The following is a 10,042-nucleotide window of genomic DNA, read 5'->3' as shown; positions in this document are numbered from 1 at the left end:
AAAAATGACAAATTTCACCAAACTGTAACTTGAAGTTAAGTACCTTCAAATTAGCATTCCCTGACCGGGAATCGAACCCGGGCCGCGGCGGTGAGAGCGCCGAATCCTAGCCACTAGACCATCAGGGACAAACTTGCTCAAAGAATAACTAGGTGAAATTACGTTAATAAACCATCACAGTGTCACATAATGTGGTTGAGAAAAATGACAAATTTCACCAAACTGTAACTTGAAGTTAAGTACCTTCAAATTAGCATTCCCTGACCGGGAATCGAACCCGGGCTGCGGCGGTGAGAGCGCCGAATCCTAGCCACTAGACCATCAGGGACAAACTTGCTCAAAGAATAACCAGGTGAAATTACGTTAATAAACCATCACAGTGTCACATAATGTGGTTGAGAAAAATGACAAATTTCACTTCACCGAACAGTAACTTGAAGTTAAGTACCTTCAAATTAGCATTCCCTGACCGGGAATCGAACCCGGGCCGCGGCGGTGAGAGCGCCGAATCCTAGCCACTAGACCATCAGGGACACACTTGCTCAAAGAATAACTAGGTGAAATTACGTTAATAAACCATCACAGTGTCACATAATGTGGTTGAGAAAAATGACAAATTTCACCAAACTGTAACTTGAAGTTAAGTACCTTCAAATTAGCATTCCCTGACCGGGAATCGAACCCGGGCCGCGGCGGTGAGAGCGCCGAATCCTAGCCACTAGACCATCAGGGACAAACTTGCTCAAAGAATAACTAGGTGAAATTACGTTAATAAACCATCACAGTGTCACATAATGTGGTTGAGAAAAATGACAAATTTCTCTTCACCGAACGGTAACTTGAAGTTAAGTACCTTCAAATTAGCATTCCCTGACCGGGAATCGAACCCGGGCCGCGACGGTGAGAGCGACGAATCCTAGCCACTAGACCATCAGGGACACAGTTGCTCAAAGAATAACTAGGTGAAATTACGTTAATAAACCATCACAGTGTCACATAATGTGGTTGAGAAAAATGACACCAAACTGTAACTTGAAGTTAAGTACCTTCAAATTAGCATTCCCTGACCGGGAATCGAACCCTGGCCGCGGCGGTGAGAGCGCCGAATCCTAGCCACTAGACCATCAGGGACAAACTTGCTTAAAGAATAACTAGGTGAAATTACGTTAATAAACCATCACAGTGTCACATAATGTGGTTGAGAAAAATGACAAATTTCACCAAACTGTAACTTGAAGTTAAGTACCTTCAAATTAGCATTCCCTGACCGGGAATCGAACCCGGGCCGCGGCGGTGAGAGCGCCGAATCCTAGCCACTAGACCATCAGGGACAAACTTGCTCAAAGAATAACCAGGTGAAATTACGTTAATAAACCATCACAGTGTCACATAATGTGGTTGAGAAAAATGACAAATTTCACCAAACTGTAACTTGAAGTTAAGTACCTTCAAATTAGCATTCCCTGACCGGGAATCGAACCCGGGCCGCGGCGGTGAGAGCGCCGAATCCTAGCCACTAGACCATCAGGGACAAACTTGCTCAAAGAATAACCAGGTGAAATTACGTTAATAAACCATCACAGTGTCACATAATGTGGTTGAGAAAAATGACAAATTTCACCAAACTGTAACTTGAAGTTAAGTACCTTCAAATTAGCATTCCCTGACCGGGAATCGAACCCCGGCCGCGACGGTGAGAGCGACGAATCCTAGCCACTAGACCATCAGGGACACAGTTGCTCAAAGAATAACCAGGTGAAATTACGTTAATAAACCATCACAGTGTCACATAATGTGGTTGAGAAAAATGACAAATTTCACTTCACCGAACGGTAACTTGAAGTTAAGTACCTTCAAATTAGCATTCCCTGACCGGGAATCGAACCCGGGCCGCGGCGGTGAGAGCGCCGAATCCTAGCCACTAGACCATCAGGGACACACTTGCTCAAAGAATAACTAGGTGAAATTACGTTAATAAACCATCACAGTGTCACATAATGTGGTTGAGAAAAATGACAAATTTCACCAAACTGTAACTTGAAGTTAAGTACCTTCAAATTAGCATTCCCTGAACGGGAATCGAACCCGGGCCGCGGCGGTGAGAGCGCCGAATCCTAGCCACTAGACCATCAGGGACACACTTGCTCAAAGAATAACTAGGTGAAATTACGTTAATAAACCATCACAGTGTCACATAATGTGGTTGAGAAAAATGACAAATTTCACCAAACTGTAACTTGAAGTTAAGTACCTTCAAATTAGCATTCCCTGACCGGGAATCGAACCCTGGCCGCGGCGGTGAGAGCGCCGAATCCTAGCCACTAGACCATCAGGGACAAACTTGCTTAAAGAATAACTAGGTGAAATTACGTTAATAAACCATCACAGTGTCACATAATGTGGTTGAGAAAAATGACAAATTTCACCAAACTGTAACTTGAAGTTAAGTACCTTCAAATTAGCATTCCCTGACCGGGAATCGAACCCGGGCCGCGGCGGTGAGAGCGCCTAATCCTAGCCACTAGACCATCAGGGACAAACTTGCTCAAAGAATAACTAGGTGAAATTACGTTAATAAACCATCACAGTGTCACATAATGTGGTTGAGAAAAATGACAAATTTCTCTTCACCGAACGGTAACTTGAAGTTAAGTACCTTCAAATTAGCATTCCCTGACCGGGAATCGAACCCGGGACGCGACGGTGAGAGCGACGAATCCTAGCCACTAGACCATCAGGGACACAGTTGCTCAAAGAATAACTAGGTGAAATTACGTTAATAAACCATCACAGTGTCACATAATGTGGTTGAGAAAAATGACAAATTTCTCTTCACCGAACGGTAACTTGAAGTTAAGTACCTTCAAATTAGCATTCCCTGACCGGGAATCGAACCCGGGCCGCGACGGTGAGAGCGACGAATCCTAGCCACTAGACCATCAGGGACACAGTTGCTCAAAGAATAACTAGGTGAAATTACGTTAATAAACCATCACAGTGTCACATAATGTGGTTGAGAAAAATGACACCAAACTGTAACTTGAAGTTAAGTACCTTCAAATTAGCATTCCCTGACCGGGAATCGAACCCTGGCCGCGGTGGTGAGAGCGCCGAATCCTAGCCACTAGACCATCAGGGACAAACTTGCTTAAAGAATAACTAGGTGAAATTACGTTAATAAACCATCACAGTGTCACATAATGTGGTTGAGAAAAATGACAAATTTCACCAAACTGTAACTTGAAGTTAAGTACCTTCAAATTAGCATTCCCTGACCGGGAATCGAACCCGGGCCGCGGCGGTGAGAGCGCCGAATCCTAGCCACTAGACCATCAGGGACAAACTTGCTCAAAGAATAACCAGGTGAAATTACGTTAATAAACCATCACAGTGTCACATAATGTGGTTGAGAAAAATGACAAATTTCACCAAACTGTAACTTGAAGTTAAGTACCTTCAAATTAGCATTCCCTGACCGGGAATCGAACCCGGGCCGCGGCGGTGAGAGCGCCGAATCCTAGCCACTAGACCATCAGGGACAAACTTGCTCAAAGAATAACCAGGTGAAATTACGTTAATAAACCATCACAGTGTCACATAATGTGGTTGAGAAAAATGACAAATTTCACCAAACTGTAACTTGAAGTTAAGTACCTTCAAATTAGCATTCCCTGACCGGGAATCGAACCCCGGCCGCGACGGTGAGAGCGACGAATCCTAGCCACTAGACCATCAGGGACACAGTTGCTCAAAGAATAACCAGGTGAAATTACGTTAATAAACCATCACAGTGTCACATAATGTGGTTGAGAAAAATGACAAATTTCACTTCACCGAACGGTAACTTGAAGTTAAGTACCTTCAAATTAGCATTCCCTGACCGGGAATCGAACCCGGGCCGCGGCGGTGAGAGCGCCGAATCCTAGCCACTAGACCATCAGGGACACACTTGCTCAAAGAATAACTAGGTGAAATTACGTTAATAAACCATCACAGTGTCACATAATGTGGTTGAGAAAAATGACAAATTTCACCAAACTGTAACTTGAAGTTAAGTACCTTCAAATTAGCATTCCCTGACCGGGAATCGAACCCGGGGCGCGGCGGTGAGAGCGCCGAATCCTAGCCACTAGACCATCAGGGACAAACTTGCTCAAAGAATAACTAGGTGAAATTACGTTAATAAACCATCACAGTGTCACATAATGTGGTTGAGAAAAATGACAAATTTCTCTTCACCGAACGGTAACTTGAAGTTAAGTACCTTCAAATTAGCATTCCCTGACCGGGAATCGAACCCGGGCCGCGACGGTGAGAGCGACGAATCCTAGCCACTAGACCATCAGGGACACAGTTGCTCAAAGAATAACTAGGTGAAATTACGTTAATAAACCATCACAGTGTCACATAATGTGGTTGAGAAAAATGACACCAAACTGTAACTTGAAGTTAAGTACCTTCAAATTAGCATTCCCTGACCGGGAATCGAACCCGGGCCGCGGCGGTGAGAGCGCCGAATCCTAGCCACTAGACCATCAGGGACAAACTTGCTCAAAGAATAACTAGGTGAAATTACGTTAATAAACCATCACAGTGTCACATAATGTGGTTGAGAAAAATGACAAATTTCACCAAACTGTAACTTGAAGTTAAGTACCTTCAAATTAGCATTCCCTGACCGGGAATCGAACCCGGGCCGCGGCGGTGAGAGCGCCGAATCCTAGCCACTAGACCATCAGGGACAAACTTGCTCAAAGAATAACCAGGTGAAATTACGTTAATAAACCATCACAGTGTCACATAATGTGGTTGAGAAAAATGACAAATTTCACCAAACTGTAACTTGAAGTTAAGTACCTTCAAATTAGCATTCCCTGACCGGGAATCAAACCCGGGCCGCGGCGGTGAGAGCGCCGAATCCTAGCCACTAGACCATCAGGGACAAACTTGCTCAAAGAATAACCAGGTGAAATTACGTTAATAAACCATCACAGTGTCACATAATGTGGTTGAGAAAAATGACAAATTTCACCAAACTGTAACTTGAAGTTAAGTACCTTCAAATTAGCATTCCCTGACCGGGAATCGAACCCCGGCCGCGACGGTGAGAGCGACGAATCCTAGCCACTAGACCATCAGGGACACAGTTGCTCAAAGAATAACCAGGTGAAATTACGTTAATAAACCATCACAGTGTCACATAATGTGGTTGAGAAAAATGACAAATTTCACCAAACTGTAACTTGAAGTTAAGTACCTTCAAATTAGCATTCCCTGACCGGGAATCGAACCCGGGCCGCGGCGGTGAGAGCGCCGAATCCTAGCCACTAGACCATCAGGGACAAACTTGCTCAAAGAATAACTAGGTGAAATTACGTTAATAAACCATCACAGTGTCACATAATGTGGTTGAGAAAAATGACAAATTTCACCAAACTGTAACTTGAAGTTAAGTACCTTCAAATTAGCATTCCCTGACCGGGAATCGAACCCGGGCCGCGGCGGTGAGAGCACCGAATCCTAGCCACTAGACCATCAGGGACACACTTGCTCAAAGAATAACTAGGTGAAATTACGTTAATAAACCATCACAGTGTCACATAATGTGGTTGAGAAAAATGACAAATTTCACCAAACTGTAACTTGAAGTTAAGTACCTTCAAATTAGCATTCCCTGACCGGGAATCGAACCCGGGCCGCGGCGGTGAGAGCGCCGAATCCTAGCCACTAGACCATCAGGGACAAACTTGCTCAAAGAATAACCAGGTGAAATTACGTTAATAAACCATCACAGTGTCACATAATGTGGTTGAGAAAAATGACAAATTTCTCTTCACCGAACGGTAACTTGAAGTTAAGTACCTTCAAATTAGCATTCCCTGACCGGGAATCGAACCCGGGCCGCGACGGTGAGAGCGACGAATCCTAGCCACTAGACCATCAGGGACACAGTTGCTCAAAGAATAACTAGGTGAAATTACGTTAATAAACCATCACAGTGTCACATAATGTGGTTGAGAAAAATGACACCAAACTGTAACTTGAAGTTAAGTACCTTCAAATTAGCATTCCCTGACCGGGAATCGAACCCGGGCCGCGGCGGTGAGAGCGCCGAATACTAGCCACTAGACCATCAGGGACAAACTTGCTCAAAGAATAACTAGGTGAAATTACGTTAATAAACCATCACAGTGTCACATAATGTGGTTGAGAAAAATGACAAATTTCACCAAACTGTAACTTGAAGTTAAGTACCTTCAAATTAGCATTCCCTGACCGGGAATCGAACCCGGGCCGCGGCGGTGAGAGCGCCGAATCCTAGCCAGTAGACCATCAGGGACAAACTTGCTCAAAGAATAACCAGGTGAAATTACGTTAATAAACCATCACAGTGTCACATAATGTGGTTGAGAAAAATGACAAATTTCACCAAACTGTAACTTGAAGTTAAGTACCTTCAAATTAGCATTCCCTGACCGGGAATCGAACCCGGGCCGCGGCGGTGAGAGCGCCGAATCCTAGCCACTAGACTATCAGGGACACTCTTGCTCAAAGAATAACTAGGTGAAATTACGTTAATAAACCATCACAGTGTCACATAATGTGGTTGAGAAAAATGACAAATTTCACCAAACTGTAACTTGAAGTTAAGTACCTTCAAATTAGCATTCCCTGACCGGGAATCGAACCCGGGCCGCGGCGGTGAGAGCGCCGAATCCTAGCCACTAGACCATCAGGGACAAACTTGCTCAAAGAATAACTAGGTGAAATTACGTTAATAAACCATCACAGTGTCACATAATGTGGTTGAGAAAAATGACAAATTTCACCAAACTGTAACTTGAAGTTAAGTACCTTCAAATTAGCATTCCCTGACCGGGAATCGAACCCGGGCCGCGGCGGTGAGAGCACCGAATCCTAGCCACTAGACCATCAGGGACACACTTGCTCAAAGAATAACTAGGTGAAATTACGTTAATAAACCATCACAGTGTCACATAATGTGGTTGAGAAAAATGACAAATTTCACCAAACTGTAACTTGAAGTTAAGTACCTTCAAATTAGCATTCCCTGACCGGGAATCGAACCCGGGCCACAGCGGTGAGAGCGCCGAATCCTAGCCACTAGACCATCAGGGACAAACTTGCTCAAAGAATAACTAGGTGAAATTACGTTAATAAACCATCACAGTGTCACATAATGTGGTTGAGAAAAATGACAAATTTCACCAAACTGTAACTTGAAGTTAAGTACCTTCAAATTAGCATTCCCTGACCGGGAATCGAACCCGGGCCGCGGCGGTGAGAGCGCCGAATCCTAGCCACTAGACCATCAGGGACAAACTTGCTCAAAGAATAACTAGGTGAAATTACGTTAATAAACCATCACAGTGTCACATAATGTGGTTGAGAAAAATGACAAATTTCACCAAACTGTAACTTGAAGTTAAGTACCTTCAAATCAGCATTCCCTGACCGGGAATCGAACCCGGGCCGCGGCGGTGAGAGCGCCGAATCCTAGCCACTAGACCATCAGGGACAAACTTGCTCAAAGAATAACCAGGTGAAATTACGTTAATAAACCATCACAGTGTCACATAATGTGGTTGAGAAAAATGACAAATTTCACTTCACCGAACGGTAACTTGAAGTTAAGTACCTTCAAATTAGCATTCCCTGACCGGGAATCGAACCCGGGCCGCGGCGGTGAGAGCGCCGAATCCTAGCCACTAGACCATCAGGGACACACTTGCTCAAAGAATAACTAGGTGAAATTACGTTAATAAACCATCACAGTGTCACATAATGTGGTTGAGAAAAATGACAAATTTCACCAAACTGTAACTTGAAGTTAAGTACCTTCAAATTAGCATTCCCTGACCGGGAATCGAACCCGGGCCGCGGCGGTGAGAGCGCCGAATCCTAGCCCCTAGACCATCAGGGACAAACTTGCTCAAAGAATAACCAGGTGAAATTACGTTAATAAACCATCACAGTGTCACATAATGTGGTTGAGAAAAATGACAAATTTCACTTCACCGAACGGTAACTTGAAGTTAAGTACCTTCAAATTAGCATTCCCTGACCGGGAATCGAACCCGGGCCGCGGCGGTGAGAGCGCCGAATCCTAGCCACTAGACCATCAGGGACAAACTTGCTCAAAGAATAACTAGGTGAAATTACGTTAATAAACCATCACAGTGTCACATAATGTGGTTGAGAAAAATGACAAATTTCACCAAACTGTAACTTGAAGTTAAGTACCTTCAAATTAGCATTCCCTGACCGGGAATCGAACCCGGGCCGCGGCGGTGAGAGCGCCGAATCCTAGCCACTAGACCATCAGGGATAAACTTGCTCAAAGAATAACCAGGTGAAATTACGTTAATAAACCATCACAGTGTCACATAATGTGGTTGAGAAAAATGACAAATTTCACTTCACCGAACGGTAACTTGAAGTTAAGTACCTTCAAATTAGCATTCCCTGACCGGGAATCGAACCCGGGCCGCGGCGGTGAGAGCGCCGAATCCTAGCCACTAGACCATCAGGGACACACTTGCTCAAAGAATAACTAGGTGAAATTACGTTAATAAACCATCACAGTGTCACATAATGTGGTTGAGAAAAATGACAAATTTCACCAAACTGTAACTTGAAGTTAAGTACCTTCAAATTAGCATTCCCTGACCGGGAATCGAACCCGGGCCGCGGCGGTGAGAGCGCCGAATCCTAGCCCCTAGACCATCAGGGACAAACTTGCTCAAAGAATAACCAGGTGAAATTACGTTAATAAACCATCACAGTGTCACATAATGTGGTTGAGAAAAATGACAAATTTCACTTCACCGAACGGTAACTTGAAGTTAAGTACCTTCAAATTAGCATTCCCTGACCGGGAATCGAACCCGGGCCGCGGCGGTGAGAGCGCCGAATCCTAGCCACTAGACCATCAGGGACAAACTTGCTCAAAGAATAACTAGGTGAAATTACGTTAATAAACCATCACAGTGTCACATAATGTGGTTGAGAAAAATGACAAATTTCACCAAACTGTAACTTGAAGTTAAGTACCTTCAAATTAGCATTCCCTGACCGGGAATCGAACCCGGGCCGCGGCGGTGAGAGCGCCGAATCCTAGCCACTAGACCATCAGGGACAAACTTGCTCAAAGAATAACCAGGTGAAATTACGTTAATAAACCATCACAGTGTCACATAATGTGGTTGAGAAAAATGACAAATTTCACTTCACCGAACGGTAACTTGAAGTTAAGTACCTTCAAATTAGCATTCCCTGACCGGGAATCGAACCCGGGCCGCGGCGGTGAGAGCGCCGAATCCTAGCCACTAGACCATCAGGGCCACACTTCCTCAAAGAATAACTAGGTGAAATTACGTTAATAAACCATCACAGTGTCACATAATGTGGTTGAGAAAAATGACAAATTTCACCAAACTGTAACTTGAAGTTAAGTACCTTCAAATTAGCATTCCCTGACCGGGAATCGAACCCGGGCCGCGGCGGTGAGAGCGCCGAATCCTAGCCACTAGACCATCAGGGACAAACTTGCTCAAAGAATAACCAGGTGAAATTACGTTAATAAACCATCACAGTGTCACATAATGTGGTTGAGAAAAATGACAAATTTCACTTCACCGAACGGTAACTTGAAGTTAAGTACCTTCAAATTAGCATTCCCTGACCGGGAATCGAACCCGGGCCGCGGCGGTGAGAGCGCCGAATCCTAGCCACTAGACCATCAGGGACACACTTGCTCAAAGAATAACTAGGTGAAATTACGTTAATAAACCATCACAATGTCACATAATGTGGTTGAGAAAAATGACAAATTTCACCAAACTGTAACTTGAAGTTAAGTACCTTCAAATTAGCATTCCCTGACCGGGAATCGAACCCAGGCCGCGGCGGTGAGAGCGCCGAATCCTAGCCACTAGACCATCAGGGACACACTTGCTCAAAGAATAACTAGGTGAAATTACGTTAATAAACCATCACAGTGTCACATAATGTGGTTGAG

General features: G+C 44.4%; 50 non-coding genes across 50 annotated transcripts; all 50 read right to left on the bottom strand.

Annotated features, from left to right (window-relative positions):
• Nucleotides 1–56: 56 nt before the first annotated feature.
• On the bottom strand, nucleotides 57–128 carry trnae-cuc (transfer RNA glutamic acid (anticodon CUC)). The gene has a single exon. It is a non-coding gene; the product is annotated as a tRNA-Glu (tRNA).
• A 128-nt stretch (nucleotides 129–256) lies between these two features.
• Nucleotides 257–328, bottom strand: trnae-cuc (transfer RNA glutamic acid (anticodon CUC)). Its single transcript has one exon. It is a non-coding gene; the product is annotated as a tRNA-Glu (tRNA).
• Nucleotides 329–461: 133 nt separating this feature from the next.
• On the bottom strand, nucleotides 462–533 carry trnae-cuc (transfer RNA glutamic acid (anticodon CUC)). The gene has a single exon. It is a non-coding gene; the product is annotated as a tRNA-Glu (tRNA).
• Nucleotides 534–661: 128 nt separating this feature from the next.
• trnae-cuc (transfer RNA glutamic acid (anticodon CUC)) lies at nucleotides 662–733 on the bottom strand. The gene has a single exon. It is a non-coding gene; the product is annotated as a tRNA-Glu (tRNA).
• Nucleotides 734–866: 133 nt separating this feature from the next.
• On the bottom strand, nucleotides 867–938 carry trnae-cuc (transfer RNA glutamic acid (anticodon CUC)). Its single transcript has one exon. It is a non-coding gene; the product is annotated as a tRNA-Glu (tRNA).
• A 121-nt stretch (nucleotides 939–1,059) lies between these two features.
• trnae-cuc (transfer RNA glutamic acid (anticodon CUC)) lies at nucleotides 1,060–1,131 on the bottom strand. The gene has a single exon. It is a non-coding gene; the product is annotated as a tRNA-Glu (tRNA).
• A 128-nt stretch (nucleotides 1,132–1,259) lies between these two features.
• trnae-cuc (transfer RNA glutamic acid (anticodon CUC)) lies at nucleotides 1,260–1,331 on the bottom strand. Its single transcript has one exon. It is a non-coding gene; the product is annotated as a tRNA-Glu (tRNA).
• Nucleotides 1,332–1,459: 128 nt separating this feature from the next.
• trnae-cuc (transfer RNA glutamic acid (anticodon CUC)) lies at nucleotides 1,460–1,531 on the bottom strand. The gene has a single exon. It is a non-coding gene; the product is annotated as a tRNA-Glu (tRNA).
• Nucleotides 1,532–1,659: 128 nt separating this feature from the next.
• trnae-cuc (transfer RNA glutamic acid (anticodon CUC)) lies at nucleotides 1,660–1,731 on the bottom strand. Its single transcript has one exon. It is a non-coding gene; the product is annotated as a tRNA-Glu (tRNA).
• Nucleotides 1,732–1,864: 133 nt separating this feature from the next.
• On the bottom strand, nucleotides 1,865–1,936 carry trnae-cuc (transfer RNA glutamic acid (anticodon CUC)). Its single transcript has one exon. It is a non-coding gene; the product is annotated as a tRNA-Glu (tRNA).
• A 128-nt stretch (nucleotides 1,937–2,064) lies between these two features.
• trnae-cuc (transfer RNA glutamic acid (anticodon CUC)) lies at nucleotides 2,065–2,136 on the bottom strand. Its single transcript has one exon. It is a non-coding gene; the product is annotated as a tRNA-Glu (tRNA).
• Nucleotides 2,137–2,264: 128 nt separating this feature from the next.
• trnae-cuc (transfer RNA glutamic acid (anticodon CUC)) lies at nucleotides 2,265–2,336 on the bottom strand. Its single transcript has one exon. It is a non-coding gene; the product is annotated as a tRNA-Glu (tRNA).
• Nucleotides 2,337–2,464: 128 nt separating this feature from the next.
• On the bottom strand, nucleotides 2,465–2,536 carry trnae-cuc (transfer RNA glutamic acid (anticodon CUC)). The gene has a single exon. It is a non-coding gene; the product is annotated as a tRNA-Glu (tRNA).
• A 133-nt stretch (nucleotides 2,537–2,669) lies between these two features.
• Nucleotides 2,670–2,741, bottom strand: trnae-cuc (transfer RNA glutamic acid (anticodon CUC)). Its single transcript has one exon. It is a non-coding gene; the product is annotated as a tRNA-Glu (tRNA).
• Nucleotides 2,742–2,874: 133 nt separating this feature from the next.
• Nucleotides 2,875–2,946, bottom strand: trnae-cuc (transfer RNA glutamic acid (anticodon CUC)). The gene has a single exon. It is a non-coding gene; the product is annotated as a tRNA-Glu (tRNA).
• A 121-nt stretch (nucleotides 2,947–3,067) lies between these two features.
• Nucleotides 3,068–3,139, bottom strand: trnae-cuc (transfer RNA glutamic acid (anticodon CUC)). Its single transcript has one exon. It is a non-coding gene; the product is annotated as a tRNA-Glu (tRNA).
• Nucleotides 3,140–3,267: 128 nt separating this feature from the next.
• trnae-cuc (transfer RNA glutamic acid (anticodon CUC)) lies at nucleotides 3,268–3,339 on the bottom strand. Its single transcript has one exon. It is a non-coding gene; the product is annotated as a tRNA-Glu (tRNA).
• Nucleotides 3,340–3,467: 128 nt separating this feature from the next.
• Nucleotides 3,468–3,539, bottom strand: trnae-cuc (transfer RNA glutamic acid (anticodon CUC)). The gene has a single exon. It is a non-coding gene; the product is annotated as a tRNA-Glu (tRNA).
• Nucleotides 3,540–3,667: 128 nt separating this feature from the next.
• On the bottom strand, nucleotides 3,668–3,739 carry trnae-cuc (transfer RNA glutamic acid (anticodon CUC)). Its single transcript has one exon. It is a non-coding gene; the product is annotated as a tRNA-Glu (tRNA).
• A 133-nt stretch (nucleotides 3,740–3,872) lies between these two features.
• Nucleotides 3,873–3,944, bottom strand: trnae-cuc (transfer RNA glutamic acid (anticodon CUC)). The gene has a single exon. It is a non-coding gene; the product is annotated as a tRNA-Glu (tRNA).
• Nucleotides 3,945–4,072: 128 nt separating this feature from the next.
• On the bottom strand, nucleotides 4,073–4,144 carry trnae-cuc (transfer RNA glutamic acid (anticodon CUC)). The gene has a single exon. It is a non-coding gene; the product is annotated as a tRNA-Glu (tRNA).
• Nucleotides 4,145–4,277: 133 nt separating this feature from the next.
• On the bottom strand, nucleotides 4,278–4,349 carry trnae-cuc (transfer RNA glutamic acid (anticodon CUC)). Its single transcript has one exon. It is a non-coding gene; the product is annotated as a tRNA-Glu (tRNA).
• Nucleotides 4,350–4,470: 121 nt separating this feature from the next.
• On the bottom strand, nucleotides 4,471–4,542 carry trnae-cuc (transfer RNA glutamic acid (anticodon CUC)). Its single transcript has one exon. It is a non-coding gene; the product is annotated as a tRNA-Glu (tRNA).
• Nucleotides 4,543–4,670: 128 nt separating this feature from the next.
• trnae-cuc (transfer RNA glutamic acid (anticodon CUC)) lies at nucleotides 4,671–4,742 on the bottom strand. The gene has a single exon. It is a non-coding gene; the product is annotated as a tRNA-Glu (tRNA).
• A 128-nt stretch (nucleotides 4,743–4,870) lies between these two features.
• On the bottom strand, nucleotides 4,871–4,942 carry trnae-cuc (transfer RNA glutamic acid (anticodon CUC)). The gene has a single exon. It is a non-coding gene; the product is annotated as a tRNA-Glu (tRNA).
• A 128-nt stretch (nucleotides 4,943–5,070) lies between these two features.
• Nucleotides 5,071–5,142, bottom strand: trnae-cuc (transfer RNA glutamic acid (anticodon CUC)). Its single transcript has one exon. It is a non-coding gene; the product is annotated as a tRNA-Glu (tRNA).
• A 128-nt stretch (nucleotides 5,143–5,270) lies between these two features.
• Nucleotides 5,271–5,342, bottom strand: trnae-cuc (transfer RNA glutamic acid (anticodon CUC)). Its single transcript has one exon. It is a non-coding gene; the product is annotated as a tRNA-Glu (tRNA).
• A 128-nt stretch (nucleotides 5,343–5,470) lies between these two features.
• Nucleotides 5,471–5,542, bottom strand: trnae-cuc (transfer RNA glutamic acid (anticodon CUC)). Its single transcript has one exon. It is a non-coding gene; the product is annotated as a tRNA-Glu (tRNA).
• A 128-nt stretch (nucleotides 5,543–5,670) lies between these two features.
• trnae-cuc (transfer RNA glutamic acid (anticodon CUC)) lies at nucleotides 5,671–5,742 on the bottom strand. The gene has a single exon. It is a non-coding gene; the product is annotated as a tRNA-Glu (tRNA).
• Nucleotides 5,743–5,875: 133 nt separating this feature from the next.
• Nucleotides 5,876–5,947, bottom strand: trnae-cuc (transfer RNA glutamic acid (anticodon CUC)). The gene has a single exon. It is a non-coding gene; the product is annotated as a tRNA-Glu (tRNA).
• A 121-nt stretch (nucleotides 5,948–6,068) lies between these two features.
• trnae-cuc (transfer RNA glutamic acid (anticodon CUC)) lies at nucleotides 6,069–6,140 on the bottom strand. The gene has a single exon. It is a non-coding gene; the product is annotated as a tRNA-Glu (tRNA).
• Nucleotides 6,141–6,268: 128 nt separating this feature from the next.
• trnae-cuc (transfer RNA glutamic acid (anticodon CUC)) lies at nucleotides 6,269–6,340 on the bottom strand. The gene has a single exon. It is a non-coding gene; the product is annotated as a tRNA-Glu (tRNA).
• A 128-nt stretch (nucleotides 6,341–6,468) lies between these two features.
• On the bottom strand, nucleotides 6,469–6,540 carry trnae-cuc (transfer RNA glutamic acid (anticodon CUC)). The gene has a single exon. It is a non-coding gene; the product is annotated as a tRNA-Glu (tRNA).
• Nucleotides 6,541–6,668: 128 nt separating this feature from the next.
• trnae-cuc (transfer RNA glutamic acid (anticodon CUC)) lies at nucleotides 6,669–6,740 on the bottom strand. Its single transcript has one exon. It is a non-coding gene; the product is annotated as a tRNA-Glu (tRNA).
• A 128-nt stretch (nucleotides 6,741–6,868) lies between these two features.
• trnae-cuc (transfer RNA glutamic acid (anticodon CUC)) lies at nucleotides 6,869–6,940 on the bottom strand. The gene has a single exon. It is a non-coding gene; the product is annotated as a tRNA-Glu (tRNA).
• Nucleotides 6,941–7,068: 128 nt separating this feature from the next.
• Nucleotides 7,069–7,140, bottom strand: trnae-cuc (transfer RNA glutamic acid (anticodon CUC)). The gene has a single exon. It is a non-coding gene; the product is annotated as a tRNA-Glu (tRNA).
• Nucleotides 7,141–7,268: 128 nt separating this feature from the next.
• trnae-cuc (transfer RNA glutamic acid (anticodon CUC)) lies at nucleotides 7,269–7,340 on the bottom strand. Its single transcript has one exon. It is a non-coding gene; the product is annotated as a tRNA-Glu (tRNA).
• Nucleotides 7,341–7,468: 128 nt separating this feature from the next.
• Nucleotides 7,469–7,540, bottom strand: trnae-cuc (transfer RNA glutamic acid (anticodon CUC)). Its single transcript has one exon. It is a non-coding gene; the product is annotated as a tRNA-Glu (tRNA).
• A 133-nt stretch (nucleotides 7,541–7,673) lies between these two features.
• Nucleotides 7,674–7,745, bottom strand: trnae-cuc (transfer RNA glutamic acid (anticodon CUC)). The gene has a single exon. It is a non-coding gene; the product is annotated as a tRNA-Glu (tRNA).
• Nucleotides 7,746–7,873: 128 nt separating this feature from the next.
• On the bottom strand, nucleotides 7,874–7,945 carry trnae-cuc (transfer RNA glutamic acid (anticodon CUC)). Its single transcript has one exon. It is a non-coding gene; the product is annotated as a tRNA-Glu (tRNA).
• Nucleotides 7,946–8,078: 133 nt separating this feature from the next.
• Nucleotides 8,079–8,150, bottom strand: trnae-cuc (transfer RNA glutamic acid (anticodon CUC)). Its single transcript has one exon. It is a non-coding gene; the product is annotated as a tRNA-Glu (tRNA).
• Nucleotides 8,151–8,278: 128 nt separating this feature from the next.
• trnae-cuc (transfer RNA glutamic acid (anticodon CUC)) lies at nucleotides 8,279–8,350 on the bottom strand. The gene has a single exon. It is a non-coding gene; the product is annotated as a tRNA-Glu (tRNA).
• A 133-nt stretch (nucleotides 8,351–8,483) lies between these two features.
• trnae-cuc (transfer RNA glutamic acid (anticodon CUC)) lies at nucleotides 8,484–8,555 on the bottom strand. The gene has a single exon. It is a non-coding gene; the product is annotated as a tRNA-Glu (tRNA).
• Nucleotides 8,556–8,683: 128 nt separating this feature from the next.
• trnae-cuc (transfer RNA glutamic acid (anticodon CUC)) lies at nucleotides 8,684–8,755 on the bottom strand. The gene has a single exon. It is a non-coding gene; the product is annotated as a tRNA-Glu (tRNA).
• Nucleotides 8,756–8,888: 133 nt separating this feature from the next.
• Nucleotides 8,889–8,960, bottom strand: trnae-cuc (transfer RNA glutamic acid (anticodon CUC)). Its single transcript has one exon. It is a non-coding gene; the product is annotated as a tRNA-Glu (tRNA).
• Nucleotides 8,961–9,088: 128 nt separating this feature from the next.
• On the bottom strand, nucleotides 9,089–9,160 carry trnae-cuc (transfer RNA glutamic acid (anticodon CUC)). The gene has a single exon. It is a non-coding gene; the product is annotated as a tRNA-Glu (tRNA).
• A 133-nt stretch (nucleotides 9,161–9,293) lies between these two features.
• Nucleotides 9,294–9,365, bottom strand: trnae-cuc (transfer RNA glutamic acid (anticodon CUC)). The gene has a single exon. It is a non-coding gene; the product is annotated as a tRNA-Glu (tRNA).
• A 128-nt stretch (nucleotides 9,366–9,493) lies between these two features.
• On the bottom strand, nucleotides 9,494–9,565 carry trnae-cuc (transfer RNA glutamic acid (anticodon CUC)). Its single transcript has one exon. It is a non-coding gene; the product is annotated as a tRNA-Glu (tRNA).
• Nucleotides 9,566–9,698: 133 nt separating this feature from the next.
• Nucleotides 9,699–9,770, bottom strand: trnae-cuc (transfer RNA glutamic acid (anticodon CUC)). The gene has a single exon. It is a non-coding gene; the product is annotated as a tRNA-Glu (tRNA).
• A 128-nt stretch (nucleotides 9,771–9,898) lies between these two features.
• trnae-cuc (transfer RNA glutamic acid (anticodon CUC)) lies at nucleotides 9,899–9,970 on the bottom strand. Its single transcript has one exon. It is a non-coding gene; the product is annotated as a tRNA-Glu (tRNA).
• Nucleotides 9,971–10,042: the final 72 nt, after the last annotated feature.

The sequence above is a fragment of the Anarhichas minor genome, unplaced genomic scaffold (genome assembly GCF_050575085.1).
Source record: "Anarhichas minor isolate MPS153535 unplaced genomic scaffold, ASM5057508v1 ptg000045l, whole genome shotgun sequence".
Classification (NCBI taxonomy): domain Eukaryota; kingdom Metazoa; phylum Chordata; class Actinopteri; order Perciformes; family Anarhichadidae; genus Anarhichas; species Anarhichas minor.
The sequence above is the reverse complement of the archived record's forward strand: the minus strand, read 5'-3'. Positions and strand labels throughout refer to the sequence as shown.